The 18,524-nt window shown below is 41.9% G+C and overlaps 1 protein-coding gene and 1 non-coding gene across 4 annotated transcripts in view; both read right to left on the bottom strand.

The window, feature by feature from the left end:
• LOC124595638 (acyl-CoA Delta-9 desaturase-like) overlaps positions 1-18,524 on the bottom strand; it is a 666,968-nt gene that overhangs the window by 282,490 nt on the left and 365,954 nt on the right. The window lies entirely within an intron of this gene.
• Trnay-gua lies at positions 700-789 on the bottom strand. Its single transcript is given in 2 exon segments — positions 700-735; positions 753-789. It is a non-coding gene; the product is annotated as a tRNA-Tyr (tRNA).

Genomic DNA, 18,524 nt, shown 5'->3' with positions numbered 1-18,524 from the left:
AAATAAAATTCACTGTCAATATTAAAATCCAGTATACATTTTAATATTGAAGCTTGTTTTTGGCAATCTAGGTATAGATTTTAATATTGACACTGAACATTGTTCCTCTCTTTTTTTATCTGATGGTAGCAGGTGCCGAAACGTCGTAATAAATAAAGACATTTTATTTAACGGTCTGGACGGTTTTATTCATCAAATATTCATGATGATTGCGGACTCAGACGGAAGATGTATGTTCTCTAGTAATAAACAAAATGTGAATGGAACGAGAATCCACTTAACTCCTTAGTTAAGAAGGAGTTTTATTCCCTACTTTGATTACAACTGTTTAGTCTAGCAAGTTGTGTAATAGAACACATGTGAACTCACGTCTTAATTTCTATAGGTACGCTTTGTAGAAAAGTGTTAGCTGGGATGAATTTCGATCTTATATTATGCTCTGTACGCTCAACTGAAACTTTGAACTCCCTTCAAAAATACTGACCTAGTTTCAAAAGTTTCTGGGGACAACTGACAATTTTCCCAATTGTACCCCACTGACACCTGAAAATGGCTGTACCTTTCGGTGCACTCCTATTAAAACTTGGTGTAAGACTGCAGTATATTTTCTTACTCGTTCATCAATGGGTAGCGACCAATTTCTTAGAGTTGCTGTGTGCAGAAGAGTAACAAGGCGCCTATGACATAAATTAAAAATATTCCTTCGGGCCGGATTTGAACCAGCGACCTATGGATGTCTGCTTCATATACCACTACAGTCCACCGCTCTACCAACTGAGCTACCGAAGGAGTTAATCAGACTTCGCCGCTTGTAACCCACTTACAGAAAACCGGCTGGGCAGAATCTGGTTCTTAGACTGGCGGCCGTTCTCTCTAGACAACTCGTTCAGCAGGACGGAGGTGCTTGCTGTTGGCCTGACGTCACTTTCTCGACCTTTAACTCCTGATGATAACGAGAACGAGTCGGTGGGCCTTCGTCTTTTCTGCTGGTGCAGTGGTCGCTCCTGTGCCGTGGTCAGGGCACTCCTAGAGGGGTCTGAAAGGGCGGTTAGTGGTAGGCAGTTCCAGTGTTACGCCCGTCCTTGGAAAACAGCATCACGTACGGGGAAATGAACCAAATGTGTACACGGTGGGTATTCGTGGAGGAATCAACCGTCCACCCGGTGGAAGAGGAGGAGGCGGAGGAGGAAGAGATTAGTGTTTTAACGTTCCGTCGACAACGGTTATTGTCTACGGAGCACAGGGTCGCATTGGGGAAGGATGGAGAAGGAAATCGGCCGTGCCCTTTCAACGGAACCATCCTGGCATTTGTCTTAAGCGATTTAGGGAAAGGAAATCACGGAAATACTAAATCAGGATGGCCGGACACGGGTTCGAACCGTCGTCGTCTCGAATGCGAGTTCGGTGTACTAACCAATGCGCTACTTCACTCAGTGCCAGGTGGAAGAGGCTATAACGGGAGCTATTGCGAACGCAGCATCCAGTCAGCTCGCGTTGGCATTAATGGCGACTGTTGCCTAGATTCTGAGACGATTCTCAGTTCTTTTGAGAGAGTGCCGGAACTGCTGACGTCTCTATGCAGTTGTCGGTTTTCAACATCGTTCCAAAGTCTTATCAGATCCCTTTGGTCCGTAGCCAAGATGAGAATCTAAACCAGAGGCTTCGTCGATTCGAGACACCAGGTAGGAAAACACCATCAGAGAAACCAGTTACTTCAACATATGGAGTGGGATATCTGGAGAATAAGAATCTCAAAATATTATTCGTAGTAAAGTCCGCGAGCTCACGTCTCTGGTAGAAAGCAGCCGACTCATCATTATACTAGTAACTGAGAGTAGGTTAAAACCCTAAGCAGAGAGTAGAAAAATTTTCGACAATGCGTAGAACGTATATCGGAAAGCTAGATTACAGTTTGCAGGAGGAAGCTTATAGCAAGAAGCAGAAGCATTAGGTCTAGCGAGGTCCAAAATAAATCTGACTGTAGGCTACCAATCGAGGAGAGGGCAATAGTGTTCTGTGTTTGTGCCGACAGCCGCATACATACACAGAGGTCGTAGGAGCATTCAAACATAGCATAAACTCGAAATCAGCTACCATATGGCAGTGGGGCATGGATTATAAAATGTTACACTTTCCAAAAATGAAGAGTCTGTCGCTTCTTTCATTGTTTACTTTGCAGTTTTAATTAATTATAAGGAAGAGGCGTTGAACGGAGTGTGTGATGTCTTGAAAAGCGATCACAAGATGGAAACCAATAAAAGTAAGGCAAGAGCAACAGAATGTAGTCGAATAAAATCGGGTCATGCGAGGAAATTAGGTTACGAAGTGAGACAATAAAAGTACGAAAGCTATTCGGAAAGTAAAGTCCGACTGGGTACATGGAAACCATAGTGTAAAGATGCATAGAAAATAGTGTCTCCCACCAAGTATGGGGGATGGTGAGAGATTTTGCCTGATGTCATGCAGCCCACATAACATAACTGTTACTCGTCTCCATCCTCATGACAATTCTCGGCCGCTCTCTGCAGGGGCAGTGAAGACGCTCTTGCAGCATTTTCGATGGGAAGTGTTTGGTCACCACAATACAGATCGTAATTGACTCCCCCTGAGTTTCATCTGTGCTCACATGAACCCCTGGCTATGAAGACAATATTTTAGCTCAGTCAACGAGCTGTAGAGTAGCGCAGAGAATTGACAGAAAGCAGAGGCTGCTGCCTTCTGTGATGATGGTACAGGAAAGTTGGTACACAAATGTCGAAGTCTGAACGGCGACTATTTAGACAAGTATCTGGAACCGTTGAAGATAAAAAATTTTGATTTTCACAGTGTTTTCCATTTCGCGACCAATCGGACTTTACTTTCCGAATAGGCCTCGTAAGAGGTGACCTTTTTTTTCCCCTTTGGGTAGCAAAATAATTCATGCTGCCGAAATAGAGATGGTACGAGGGTCATTCCATAAATCATGGCATATGGGAGAGGTTTCGACAACAGGAAAAAAGCAAGGTATATTTTGGGTACCTTTGGTCTCAGCGCACTCTCGAGGTCTAATTGATGGAGGAAGAAACTCGAAGTGTTAGTGAAGCAATGCACCAGCAAATAAGATCGGCTGCGTTTGTGGCCGTCGTGCTGTTATTTGGCGAAGGATGACGTACTTCCTCATTGTGTGACTCCACGCTGCAGCAGGCAATCCCATTAGCGATGACAAAGGCACGCCTCTCGCCTCCATCTCACGCAGCGCCCCGCCACCGAGAGCCGCAATATGGGTGCGTGGCGAACGTGATACACGAGCACCAAACAGTCATTCTCTCACACCACCTCGCTTGCAAGAACAGTGCTTATACATTACTAGGCAAAATCCACCCCATGCGCATAATAGAGACTGAATTGTCTGCATTTTTCGGTACCAAACGTGCTGTGTAATCTCGGAAACATCCTTGACCCATGTGCGGAAGCTATAAATATAATTTACTCTCCTTGTGGCGTTTTTGTTCAGTTTCTAACCTAAAATTATTACGAAAAGTCATCGGCTGGTGGTGACATTAGACAAGCATATGGTTCATACGAGAGCTGAGCAACAACTGCCCTTTCATTCTTCTTACAGACACCACTGACTACGCGATAAATCATGGGTCAAAAGACAATTTGATTAACTTCATAGTTGATCGAAAAGCTCGAAGATTGCTAATCTGTTTGGTTTTGAATCACTACTGTAATTATTTGATTCAACAGCGGTTGACGGCAGAAGGCAGTATGAACGAAAAAAATTAATATTCGTCTTATAATAATGTAAAAAATAAGTTAGCGGTGCTTGTCATTCATGTACATTTTGTAATAAAGATTGTTTCTGGCGTTAAAATCATATCGTCACGTATATTTCTGAGATAGTATTACGTACGATTTAGATTATGACCCAAAGACATTGTACTCTGCAGAAGTGTCTCACGTTGTTGCCTGAACTTCTACGTCTTCATTGTGAAAAGGCGCGCGTCTGAGTACATGGCACACAGGCATCTGTGCATACCTATGGGTTACAGTAGCGCAAGAAATGGTGTTTACGTAAGTACACAAAGTGTTAGTGAAAGCAGAGGAAATGAGACGGGACGCAAGAGCTGAAAAATCAAGATGAAATTAGAGCAACAAACTACGTAATTTCATTAATGAATTACTTTCAGTTTGAAACCCAAGTGCTGCGAAAATTTCTCTCTAAAAGTGAAGTTTTTTCTCTGCTTCTCTCTGTAGTCAGGTATTTTCCCTGTAAGGTGTTCCGTTGTTACTCATGAAGTTGTAAATGTAATGAAAACTCCAAACGGCAGATGTTTCTGTCTTATTTGGCATCGTGAGAAATGGTAAAACGATGGGAGGAGGACGGCGGACCGGGGAGGGGGGGGGGGGGGGGGGGTGATGAGGATGAGGGTTACACTAGCTTCGAACAAGATACAAATCACTAGGCAAGAAGTCTGGAAATATGCCTGTCTATACAGCTATTATCATCGATTTATTTCTGAAAAGTGGCCACCGTGCCACAACATTTTCAGCAAGCGAGATGACACGTTGTCTAAAATACCGACCTCGCATTCGGGACAACCGGTTCAAATTCTAGTGCTGTAATGCTGATTTACATATTCCGTAGTTTCCCTAAATTGATTAAGTCGAATGCTGGGATGGTTCCTTTGAAGTCCTTCCCCATATTTTTTACAAACCGAGCTTTTGCTCCTTCTCTTAAGATCGTATCCTCGAAGGAAGGTTAAATCCTTGTCTTCCTTTTTCTTACCACACTTCTACTTTCATGAATTTCTACACGCTCAGAGATTTCGAAATTGTCATTTTATCTTAATCTGTTTACGGACGATATCTCACCATCTGTTAACCACAGGTGCCGTATCAGCTGTTTCCTCTGAGTATGTGAGAAGGAAACGTCAGTCAGAGGTGATTGTGTTGGGACTGCAGAATCAGCTGTGTATCGCTGCTGAAAGACTGGGTTATCTGTCACTGATACAGCCGGGGAATAACTTTTGCTGAAATACAATCTACGTTGGCACTGATATTTAAAAAACAAATTACACTGCTTTATGGCCTTTCATGAAGTTCAATGTGTCCTCCACAGGACACACAAGAAACATGCACCCGATAGTCAAACTCGACGAATATTTTTACAAAGATGTCTAGAGCTACCGCTATTGCATGCGGCACCGCAGTTCACACAAAGGAAGCAACAGAGACGAAGTCTTTCGCAATCTTCTACAGAATCGCATACCCTGTGATCAAATGACGTTGGAAGCCAATAGTGCAATGCCAGAACTGTACACCCATACGGCCGATCCATACCGACAAAAATCACTCCGCACGGTTGTATTGAGATTACGTGTTGAAACGGAGAACTCAACATGCGGTTTGTTGCTGTGCCGCCACCTTCTCGACTGAACGTACGTTGAGGTTGGATGAGCAGGTGATTGACTTAGCTGTACTAGGAACGTCCCTGCCGGGAGCCAAACAAACCGGCACTTACAGCTGACGACGCCAATGTACGAGGCGTGTTTTTTAAGTAAGTACCTTGAAATTAAAAAAAAAGACGTGCTAAGATATCTCAATAATTTTATTTTTACATGAAAGCCTGAACCTTAATCTACTTTTCTACAGAATTTCCGTCAATACTGAGGCACTTGTAACGTTGTACCAGTTTTTGAATACCCACCTCATAGAAGTCTGTCGCCCGACTTGTTAAACACTGCATCACCACTGTTTTGACTTCGTCGTAGTCTTGAGGACGCTGACCGCCCAGATGTTTCTTCAAGTGCAGGAACAGATGGTGGTCACTAGGCGCAAGATCGGGGCTGTACGGAGGATCATCTAGAGTTTCCCATAGAAAAGATGTGATGCGATCTTTCGTCTGATTCGCCACATGCGGACGGGCATTGTCTTGCAGCAAAACGATGTCCTTGCTCAACTTCAATGCACTGTTGCTTTGATTCTGGTGTGACGCAGGCCACCCATGTTTCATCGCCCATAACAATTTGGCTTAAGAAATCACCACCGTCGTTGTGGTACAGCTCGAGGAAAGTCAATGCACTGTCTAAACGTTTGGTTTTGTGCACATCCGTCAACATTTTCGGTACCCAACGTGCGCACAATTTTCGGTAATTCAAGTGCTCGGCCACAATGCCATACAAAAGACTACGAGAAACATTAGGAAAGTCATTAGGAGGGAATCGTAAAGCGTCTGTTTTCTCTCACCTTATTGTCCACTTCCTGCACCAAACTTTCATTAACTAACGAAAGACGCCCACTCCGTTGTTCACCATGCACATTTGTGCGTCCACCTTTAAATGCTCTCACCCACTTTCTTACCATTCCATCACTCATAATGTTTTCTCCGTTAACTGTACAGATCTCAAGATGAATATTGATCGCTTTTAGGCCTTTAGCACTAAGAAATCATGTAACAGTCCCTACTTCAGAGTCGGCGGGACTCACGATTATCGGAGGCATCTTAAACACTCAGTACACAACGTAAACAAGGAAGAATCAGATTGTAATGGCGTCAGTGCGTAGATTAAGGTACAGGCTTTCATGTGAAAATAAAATTATTGAGATATCTTAGCACGTCACTTTTTTAATTTCAAAACGGTACTTACTTAAAAAACACGCCTTGTAAATTTCCAGTTTCACAGCCAATTTCTATCTTCATTCGTGTAGAAGATATAGCATTGTAAAATGTGATGGATCTTTCTGAAACTCTCTGTAGCATGCGATGGTTGGCTCTCTCTCTCTCTAAAGTGCTCTCACGTGTTTCTGAGTAGAAAACTATCCGAGAATTCAAGAATGTGTGGCACAGTTAGTGATATAGCTTTCCGACCAGATTGGACGACAGTGCTATAATAAGGGTAGGGGGAGACAGGGAACATTCCTCCCGAATGAACTAACCTTGAACTTTCCACTATCAATCAACATTACTTAGGGTAAGTTCTGTTCAAACAAAAGTTTTTCCAGCATAGCATATTAGACCTCGCTAAAAGCTCACAGCGATAACACGCAGGTCGAAGTGTGAACTACCTCGCAAATTAGGGTACGCTGCATTACGTATGTTGAACGACAGCTGTTGTTCGTGTTTTTCGTATCGCGATACACTTTTCAGACAGACTGATACTACCTTAAACTCTCGCCAGCATAATGCACCCATTCATGCTCACCGCACTCGCAGATCCCAGACAAAGAGCAACGGCAGAAATAGAGGGGAAGAAGCTGGAAAATGACTCTTTGATATCCCTTGTTTGGCTATGAATCATTCAACTCTCTGGGCTTAGCTCAAGAAACGTATAACTGCAACGACGGCCTGCCGAACTTACCTTCGAATTACTTTTTTCAACACATGGCACTATTTGGCGTCGCTGACGCATACTGAACTTCCGTACCTGTTTTACTGCTGGTATATAAAGACGCACAACAATTTACTCTACAGTCTGTGTTGAGTTCGGAGCTCTCTGGAATATATAATCTTGCTGTACATTTGCAGAAACTTGGACTTCGATACTATGGAAATTAGCAGGTGCCGAAGTGCGTCTTATCTGTCAAATTGCCTGATAATGAAATCTCGCCCGTCGAGGTATGAGAGCGTATTGTTCTTGCTCTACCTCAACAAGCAGCACCGTAAAGTAATTTGAGCTATGGTTTCACCCCAAATTAATAAAACTTTTCCCAAACTTTTCCTCTGATAGAACACTTGGAGAATAATAATTCTTTGGTGGGATACATTGTTTATTTTGAAAATTAACAAAATCTTTGAAATGAGAAAAACTTTTTTAACTCAGTGATTTTTTCAATTTTAAACCATAAATAATAAAACAGAAATCATAATAAATTTTTTAGAAAGTAGTGTGTCGGAAAAAACTGCCATGCTGTTAATAGTTTTTCGCGCGGAGCGCCTGTTCACTTCCAGCAGAACACCAGTGTTCTGTGGAACACAGTTTGAGAAACCTAATATATTCATTATACACGGTGTTTCACAATTCCTTCTATGGGCTGTAGTGCGATTCTAATATTTAAAGTTTTGACATCGAATCCATGACCAGAAATGTACCGTTCGGATACAAAATAAGTTCGATGTTTGAATCAGTTTCCATTTTCCCGCTGAACGGTATAGTACGTAATGGTAGAGTTGCACAACGCGCATATCGAGAACGGTTTCTGGATCACCTCAGTCTACAACTCACTATTTTCGTCTGACTACGCCAACTGCTGAGAGAAACTGGTGCTTTCACAACTGTAGCCAAGGTGCTGTAAAAACATCCCTGACAGTTGCTGTGGGTTGGGCGCAGCAGCTCCGCGCGCCTGTTGCACCCAATCACGTTACGCGATTTTGTAAACGTCTCTGCAGCAATGCATCACTGTTACCAGAACACCGCAGAATGCTACTAGTTCAAAGAGGCCTCATTGTGAGTCTCCATATGGCCGGCGGGTCGAATCGTGCGGTACCCAGATTTCTGCGACATTGGAAGTAACAGTGGCTCGGTGCTGGACTGGAAGGGAATGTGTGGGCACACATGCTCTTCTTCAAGGTTCTGGTCGAAAACCTCCGACAATCACGAGGGAGAATAGCCGTATTGTGCACCAAGCACATCGTAAGCCTTTCACATCCGCGAACATCCGAGAACAAGTAATGGAGTCCTGTGACATTCTGTGTCATCACGCACTGTTTGAGGCTAGCAGCAGCCGGAATAGCGAATTACCGCCCCAGGCGTACGCTGCCGTTAACAACGCAACACAAACGGCAGCGTTCGTAGTGCCGTTCTGACCAGGAAGTATGGTATCTGGAGCCATTGGGTATGACTTCAGGTCACGGCTGGTGGAGACTGAGGGAACGCTGACGGCATAACCGTATGTCACGGACAACCAGCAGCCGGCCGCGGTGGCCGTGCGGTTCTAGGCGCTCAAGTCCGGAGACGCGCTGCTGCTACGGTCGCAGGTTCGAATTCTGCCTCGGGCATGGTTGTGTGTGATGTCCTTAGGTTAGTTAGGTTTAAGTAGTTCTAAGTTCTAGGGGACTGATGACCATAGCAGTTGAGTCCCATAGTGCTCAGAGCCATTTGAACCATTTTTGACAACCAGCATCTTCATGTGTTAGGTCTCCTATGACAGTTTCACGGTGCCATTTTTCAATAGGACAATGCTCAAACACACGTCTCTATGAACTAGGGATGGGGAAATCCGACCGCTAAAAACCGATACCGGTGTTTTGGTTCTGAAAAACGAGTATTTTTCTATATTTTTTTGGTCTTAGTTATAACAGGCATTTTTCATTTGTTATTAATAACCGAATACCGAAATACCAGTTGGCCGTAGCAGCATTGTTTAAACTTTTCGTTTTTAAATAAACCTTTTCTTTTTTTAAAAAGTATGCATTGGTTTGAAAAATTGCGTTATTATAAAAAAGTCAGTGCTATTTTAACAATGACGCCCACAGGAGGAGGAGGAGGAGGAGATTAGTGTTTAACGTCCCGTCGACATCGAGGTCATTAGAGACGGAGCGCAAGCTCGGGTGAGGGAAGGATGGGGAAGGAAATCGGCCGTGCCCTTTCAAGGGAACCATCCCGGCATTTGCCTGAAGCGATTTAGGGAAATCACGGAAAACCCAAATCAGGATGGCCGGAGACGGGATTGAACCGTCGTCCTCCCGAATGCGAGTCCAGTGTGCTAACCACTGCGCTACCTCGCTCGGTAATGACGCCCACAGAAACGAACAACAAACACATGGCATAAGAACTGGACAATATCCCTGTTGCGTGGGTCGTGGCCTTAGGTGTACGCCTGCCCGTGCGGTGTGGCCATGGTAGGTACCCGCTGTCGTCGCCGGACACCCGTCGTATTGTACGTAGAATGGCACCAGCCCTAGCACGGAAATATTTTTACGAAGCAACGTCGCAATGACGTACAATTCTTCATTGAATTGAAAAGATTAAAGATTTGTCTTCATTTCTAGGAAGTAATAGAAGAGAAAGGAAAATATGGTAACAGTAATAAATTAAAAACTTAACAACAGTACACTCGTAGTACACAACAGAAACGGAAAATGTCTGATCGGCTGCCTGTGTCTACATAATATGCCTTTATCTGCTTATAGCTCTTCGAAACGGACAAATTAACACAAAAAAGAAATCTTCCAACACCAGTTTTCGCCCTTTACCAACTGACGATTCATAACGCCCAAATAGTAGTATGATCCCCGATAACAACATCATAATTTTTGAGCAGACTTTCAAAAAATTAGAAACAATAGGAGAATACTGTTTTTTCTTTTATAGAGAATTCATCCACTCATCACTTTTCGAGGAAATCAGCGAACCGTGGACGGAAAAAGTTTCCTCTTATTTGCCCATTTAATTTAATATTTTGATTCTATGTATCTTGAAACTGAGAGATGTGACATTACAGCCTTTATCACTGCGATTTTTAATATGTAAAAGTTTTTTTTTCTGTATTTGCGTCAGTATGTGCGAACTTCTAACATATACCAATGAATGTTGTAACCAGATATCTTTGCCGCGCTCCTGAAAAGCGCAGAATATCACGATAGCTATAAACTGTTATACGCTGCTATCGATCAGTAAAAAAAAAAAAAAACGATGCACCTATGTTTTAAAATAACAATTGCCAGTTTTTACTTCTGCAGGGAGCCGCGTCGCTGTCTAGCTCTTCTGTGAATGTGTTGCGAGTCGGATGCAAAAGTATTGTGCTCCATACTGATATAATCATTTTATTGTAAAGTTAAGAGTTTAACTGATTAAAAATATATGTAGCCACAAACAAGCGAGAATGTATATCGTGAAAAATTCGCTCCACCGCCACAATGGGTGGCAATGTTAATGTAAGTTTCCGTTTCATATTATAATACTTGAAGCCTTGAAGTTTATTTAATTTCAAAGAAAATCTCTCAACCTTATTTTCATTAATTATACTTGTGATAATCCTTCCTGTTTAAAAGATTTATGCAGCTTATGATCCAGCGTGTGTTCTGTCGGAACAGGAGGCTGTCGTGACGACATCGCTATAGTATTTATTCCAAGTTCTTTCAGTTCGGTTTATATGTTCGTACAAATCCAATCAGTTGGTCCCTTAGGTTTCTTTCATGTAACATCCGTCTGTTTTCTCCGCGCGATCTTCCTCCGGAAAAAAAAAAAAAAAAAATTCTGTTCATTTTTTTTAGTAATTTTCGATATCGCGAAGGAGAAAAGACAGCCGCCTACTGCTCCGAACGGAACACCACGACTTTTCCAACGTCGGAGAGTACCGCACGAATTTTCCGCTAAAAGGTAATAGAGTTTCTTAAAGCTGGATCAATTACACATGTTGCTGCTGTTCTCCGACAAATCTGGTGTGATTAATAGTAATTTATCCTGTCACGACAAAAAGGACCAATTTTATTTTTACCAAAGCAACAAAGCTTTCAATTAAATTACTAAGGAAAAAAAAAAATCATACCGGATCTGGCGCCCGAACAGGGACTTGACTAAAATATTGAAAGTGTCACGGTACTAATATATGATTGTCTTATTTCATGTATCGCTCTTTGGAACCCAATGCTGCATAAAATTACGGATGAGCAATAAATGTACGCAATCTTGAAGGACGCGGTATGTACACAAATATCTTGGGATTTAATAAGACGCAGATTTGCAGTTTTGAAGACAACGCCGAGTGAGTACCAAATTTTCGTTCACCATAGTTCTGTCTAAAGAGTAGCTCATTGACCTTCAAATTCGACCTCACTCTATCCTTTCTGTAGCTTAACGTAAAAAACCATTTTTTTTCTATGTAAATATTTGAACATTTTCTGTAACCTTTTGCTTGGCCTATTTGTTTTATACTGTAGTTAGTATTCTCGTGTAAGTGCAAGATGGATGCCATTTCAGTCTTTTCTGTGTAACAGCGTTGGCAATCAATTGTTTCAACGGCGTTGACTCCATCTTGTCTTTTTGCTACAGACGTGTGTCAGTTATTACCCACGTAACATTAGACATTTGACGAACGCGCCGCGACTTTAACTTGCGCGGCAAGAATAATTGACAATCAGAATTTCAGTTGGCAGTACCCATTTTAAGTTGGCAATAGTTGAATTTCATTATGGCGGACGGACAATCGAGCGCGAACTCTGCAGACGAAATCGACGGCACTGTTAACAAACATTACCGACTCCGCTCACGCGGAACGACGGCCAGGACAGACGACAGACAAGAGGTAGCTAACGTGGACGACACTCAGCAGGAAACACCCACCTCCCCGATAACGGTATCAGTTGACATTGTCAAAATGTTACAGGAATTGATACTAGACAGACAGGAGAGGGAACAGCGCGAACGTGATCGCGAACAACGTGAGAAAGACAGAGACAAGTTTTTATCAGAGCTGAAAACGGATATGACAACACAGATTGACTCAGTTAGGAATGACGTAAATACCATAATTGATACGAAAGTAGGTACCCTCACTACGCAAGTAGGCTCTCTCACAGCACAGATAGATTCGGTTAAGGGTGACGTCACGGCACAGATAGAGTCGGTTAAGGGTGACGTCACGGCACAGATAGATTCGGTTAAGGGTGACGTCACGGCACAGATAGATTCGGTTAAGGGTGACGTCACGGAGCAAGTAACCACTTTGACAACCCAGATAAGCACTCTGAATAACAAAATTGATAACATTGGTCAGAATCTCACAACTCAAATTGAAGCGTGTCGCAAAGAAACCGATTCGGTAAAACTTGCGTATAAAACAGTTGCACGACAGGTAGACGAGTTAGCGACAGCGGTAGCCACTGTAGAATCAAAAGTAAGTGCAATGGCGAATGACATTTCGGACCGAACTATTGAGGAAAGAGTTAACAGTAGTGTTGCTTCGCACACTAAAGCACTTACCGGACATTACAAAGAATGGATTGATGTACAAGAGAAGCTAGTTGAGGAGAAGGTTACACGTGACTTGAAAGATGTTGTTAAATCCGCAACCTTAGACATATTATCTGCACCCGGCAGTTCAGGAGACACTGTTTGTACTGAACTAGGCCAAATTAGACGAGTGTTTACCCGGGATTTGCCGGAATGGCGGAAGCAAGTAACAGATGAGATATCCGACCTGAAACAGCAAATTCAAACACTACAGTATGATAACCAGAGCGACGGGAAACACTCACTACCTTCTGAGCCAGATGAACATCAATACCAGACAACACAACAACACAACACACCACAGTACATTCCGCGACCGAAAAATGAATTTAACGATCCACACAACAACACTGAACAATTGACACTCACAACCCTCATGAAAGAGGAGAGTGTATTGAAACACAGAGTTTTTCAACCATTCCAACCGGAAAAGCGAAATATTCATCCAGTCGTTTTCCTAAAGAACTTTTCGGGAGTCTTTCCAGCTGCCTGGAATGACAAACAGAGAATACAATTCATTACCGGATACATACAAGGAGAAAGTGCTATATGGGGAACCGAGATGGTTGATAAGTGCAAAACATTTAGCGAGTTTGAGAAGAACTTTTTAAGCAAATTTTGGAGCGCAGGTGTTCAGCAACGCCTACGCAAAGAGGTCTATAACGCCGAACCTTTCCATTCGAACAGTGGCGGACTTCGCCGGTACTTTGAAAAGTACTTGAGAAAGATACAATATTGGGACACTCCCATAACAACAAAAGATGTTATTATGATTCTTAAGTCAAAACTACCCATTTCCATACGCGAAAAATTAGTGAACGTGTCAGAGGAAGATCAGGACGCATTTTTATCCGTCCTTGATTCGCTCGATCTTATACACGAAGACGCGCGTGCGAATGCTAACCGTAAGAACAACAACGCAGGCACGTATTCGAATGGAAACGGTAGTAATGGAAATGGTTCACACGAAACACAATATGGAAACAAACAGTACAATAACCGCAATAGAGGCCGAAACAATGGTTACCGTAATGGTAAACACAAAAACAAGCATTACGGCAACCAACGGTACAATCCAATATACAACACGCAACAACAGTATTACGGGAATGCCCCATACCAATCAAACAATAACGGTAGTAACTTCTACGAGAATGGGAACAAATACAAGGGTAAACGTTGCAACAATCAAAATTGCGGAGGTCAGCTACCTCCACCACAACCCTATGGGCAGCCACAACACCAGCAACAACAGCAATACACGCCTCAGCAACAACCATTCATGCAACAACAACATTACACGCCACCACAACGGGACTTTAGATACAATAACAATAAACCAAGAAAACAATACAATCCACCGGTATATTTTACGCAGGCAAGTAATGTACCGATTTTTCAGCCTGGTAACCAAGTGCAGTACCAACAAGGGTCTGATACAAATCAACACACACAATGGGTAAAAAACCAGCGAGAATGGTCAAGTGATGTGACAGAAGAATCAAATCAGTCACATCACAAGAAAGCGGAAAACTAAAGGCAGCACCTTTTCGCCTCCTTGGGGATGCTGCGGAATTAATGACGAGTCATCGGGAAAGAAATGAATGGTTAGATCCCATACCTAAAATTGTAGAACCAGAATTAGATTTAGATGCAAAACTTAGGCAAGCATTGGTATCCTTAGCTGTACAGGCGAATCTACGCAAGAAGTCTTATGACAAGAAAGTATCTAAGGCTCTTACATATGATATTAATGAAAAGGTGCTTTTACGGACACATTTTAAGCCATCGAAGTTGTTGAAAAGAAATCGGAAATGGAGGCTATTGTACGACGGACCATTTGTAGTAATTAGAAAACCACATACAGGATGTTATCTAATAGCGGATCCAGCATCTGGCAGAATTGAAGGATTGTATCACCACCAGAATCTCAAGAAGTATAACGAGGCAAAGTAACAAGCAAAGGAACATTAGCCTAAGGTTTAACCTGTGAAACACTTCGGTATTCAAACACACCAATACGAGTACTCACACTTTGGCGAAAAACTATGGAGGTAATTGAAGATTTGATTTATTATGGCGTACGAAAAAGAAAGCACATTCCATTTGAGAGGACAGATTCTCAGTTAGTTTTAAGTTAGTCATAGGTGTAAGCAGTCCAAGTTGGCTGTTGGCATTGAGGAATGCCGTTATTGGTGAAAGGAGATACGGAAGGAAGTAGCAGATTGCCACCTTCCAACTCCAATGAATATATATATGTATGTGAAATATTAGGTTAAGCAATTTCTTTTTCAGCCCTCAAGATGGAATGTTAGTCTTTAAGTGTACAGAGTACAGCCTATTGCGTGTAAACTGTGAGTTATTGTAACACCGCCATGAACTATACCTTTTGTTAGCGCGATCTTTAGAATTAAACAGATTTGTGTAGCCAAGTGTTTGAACTGTCAAAAGCAGTATTTGATAGTTTTCAGGAGATTCAATCTCAGATTCAAAGTATCATCTACGAACAGTAAGCCTCATAAAGATTTAATAGCTAAGCAACAAAGCATTTCCTTTATTGTGTTTTACAACAGCTGTTAGGTCATGTAGTCGAGAGTGCCACTACATCGAAACATATACGTCGTACTGACAAGCCTGGAGTATTCCTGATGGTAAACGTTTCTTCTTTAAACATGTAACATGCACTAAAGTAATTAGCTATTTCACAGCCAAGCCCGACAATCGCCCAGAAGGAAGCGTGAGAAACTAGAAAGCTGTCACCAGATATGACTCACATTATAATAATAAAACTAAGATCTGATATTAGATTAAAGAATAGCCACTTGAAGGCACACGTGACGCATGTCATGCATCTAAGGTCACAAAAATATCCTAGTGTAGTTGTGCTAGAATTTGTATATGTATATAGTGTATTTATGTTCATATTTGATCCTCTCCTCTTCCACTTCCCCATCCTATCCCATTAAAAAAAAGTGAGGATTAGAATTTGACAGGCTCATCTGAGTGCTCTTTAGACGGTTGAAGTGGAAACGAAATTTGGGGGAGAGATCCGTTAGCGAAAGTTTTGTTCTAATCGCGTATCGCGAGTAGCAATGTTGAGAGATTATAATACATTCCGCGAGTAGTACTTGCAGCCAGTAACTTTATGAAGCATGAATCTTCCGGAGAGAAATGCATGAGTATGGTCGACCAGTAGAGACAGAATTTGTTCAATCTGTGCTCTACATAAACAGTGACACTAAATTTTGAAGAGAAACGAAATAACAAGCTGCTTAAAAGATTTGTTTTAAGAAAAATTTTACCTTTGTAAAAGGGAGAGAGAATAACCGAAATAATCGTGCCTTGATGCACAAGTAGTGGTATTCAATACGCTAATCCGGCGTGGCGTGACTGAAAAGGTTAACAGAATTTTGTGACTGTAAGCAAACTTAAGAAATGTATGTATGTATGTATGTAATTTATGGACATTGTTTAATCTTGTAATGTATTTACCTGTGAGTAACTTGAACTGTGAACTTTGAAATCACAATGTGAGATGGGAGATGTGAATTTGCAGACACTAAGACGTTCTAAACAAAATGCGAGTGATAAAGTGTACAAAATACGTGTGCAGTGACATGTGTACACGCAAGTGCAGGTAGTGACAGCGATCACAGCAAAACATTTTGCAAACTATATGTAAAACGTTGGCTTCACTGACCTGTGTGTAAGCAGCATGGCAGGTCGCAGGGACTGTCGTGTGAAATCCTCGAAACAGACGGTGGTATTTTCTACCCAAGTTTTCGATTCGCCGATCGACGATGGAGAAAGGACACTAGACGTGTGTTTTCCGCGTGTTCTCATTTTAGCAGAGCGCGAGTGACACATGTTAAACTTCATACGACCATACACGAGCGCGTGTTGCACTGGACTAGTAACCGGCAACAGCTCGGAGCTGCTTGCAGTTGAACTCAACAATTAACATTTGAAACACAACCGCCGCGCGCGCTGTGGAGGCGTGTCATTGACCTTAGAATGTTTTCCGTCTCACAACTACGCAAGAGACATTGCTAAAGCTATCACAGTGAAACTTAATTATGAACTTTATTTATTCTGTAAAAAGAGAAGTCTTAGCTTCAAATTAATTTCCATTTAATCAGTCACGTCGGATATTTTGCGATAGATAGTTAAATAAAGACAAGGCATTACTGAGCACTGAAACGTTAACTGGAGGGGAAGGTTATCAATCCTGTCCAGAATCCTATAAAACCTTTACCTGTAAGTCTACATTATAGCACGAACCTAACACAGGTTTCTTTCTGTTTATTTGCATGTAAACGACATGACGCTTGATGCGAGACACTAGAGAGGCAGCACGAGCGAACACAAAAAAGACGCTACCCAGGGTCGTGACCTCTCGGACGACGCCGCTCACCGAACGAGAATAGACGTTGCAGACTCCGGTTAAGTGAGCGTGTGACAAATAAAAGTGTACAGTGTAGTGTCAAGTGAAACGTCCTGATTAACAACGACATTCTAAAAGAATCTAATGAAACGGATAAAAAAAAACATTCCGAGATCAAACAGGTCACAGACAATTTTAGAGGACTGTTTAAATAATTATTTCAATGTATCTGTGTATGTTTGTCTACTGACATGTTTTGTTTCCTATATAGAGTATTATTCATTTATCTTTGTGTGTGTTAGACTTAAGATTGTTTTTTGTCATATTTTGTTTCACAGTAACAGCAATTAAGATGACAGTGCAAGGACACCTTACAATGAACTGAGAGAAGTGCCAAAGTGCACAAAAGACACTGAAAGACTATTTGTTTTCATAACTGTACTGGAAGCATAAAATAACTAGATGACAAACTCATTCCAATTTTACGTTAGAACGAAAGTAAACAGATGATAAAACACAGTAATGTCTTGAAACTACATGTGAGTCCTGATGATCCTTCCGGAATCATCATGCCTCTGCAGGGAGCCGCGTCGCTGTCTAGCTCTTCTGTGAATGTGTTGCGAGTCGGATGCAAAAGTATTGTGCTCCATACTGATATAATCATTTTATTGTAAAGTTAAGAGTTTAACTGATTAAAAATATATGTAGCCACAAACAAGCGAGAATGTATATCGTGAAAAATTCGCTCCACCGCCACAATGGGTGGCAATGTTAATGTAAGTTTCCGTTTCATATTATAATACTTGAAGCCTTGAAGTTTATTTAATTTCAAAGAAAATCTCTCAACCTTATTTTCATTAATTATACTTGTGATAATCCTTCCTGTTTAAAATATTTATGCAGCTTATGATCCAGCGTGTGTTCTGTCGGAACAGGAGGCTGTCGTGACGACATCGCTATAGTATTTATTCCAAGTTCTTTCAGTTCGGTTTATATGTTCGTACAAATCCAATCAGTTGGTCCCTTAGGTTTCTTTCATGTAACATCCGTCTGTTTTCTCCGCGCGATCTTCCTCCGGAAAAAAAAAAAAAAATCTGTTCATTTTTTTTAGTAATTTTCGATATCGCGAAGGAGAAAAGACAGCCGCCTCCTGCTCCGAACGGAACACCACGACTTTTCCAACGTCGGAGAGTACCGCACGAATT

The sequence above is a fragment of the Schistocerca americana genome, chromosome 2 (genome assembly GCF_021461395.2).
Source record: "Schistocerca americana isolate TAMUIC-IGC-003095 chromosome 2, iqSchAmer2.1, whole genome shotgun sequence".
Lineage (NCBI taxonomy): Eukaryota > Metazoa > Arthropoda > Insecta > Orthoptera > Acrididae > Schistocerca > Schistocerca americana.
This window is presented reverse-complemented; position numbering and strand designations above follow the sequence as displayed.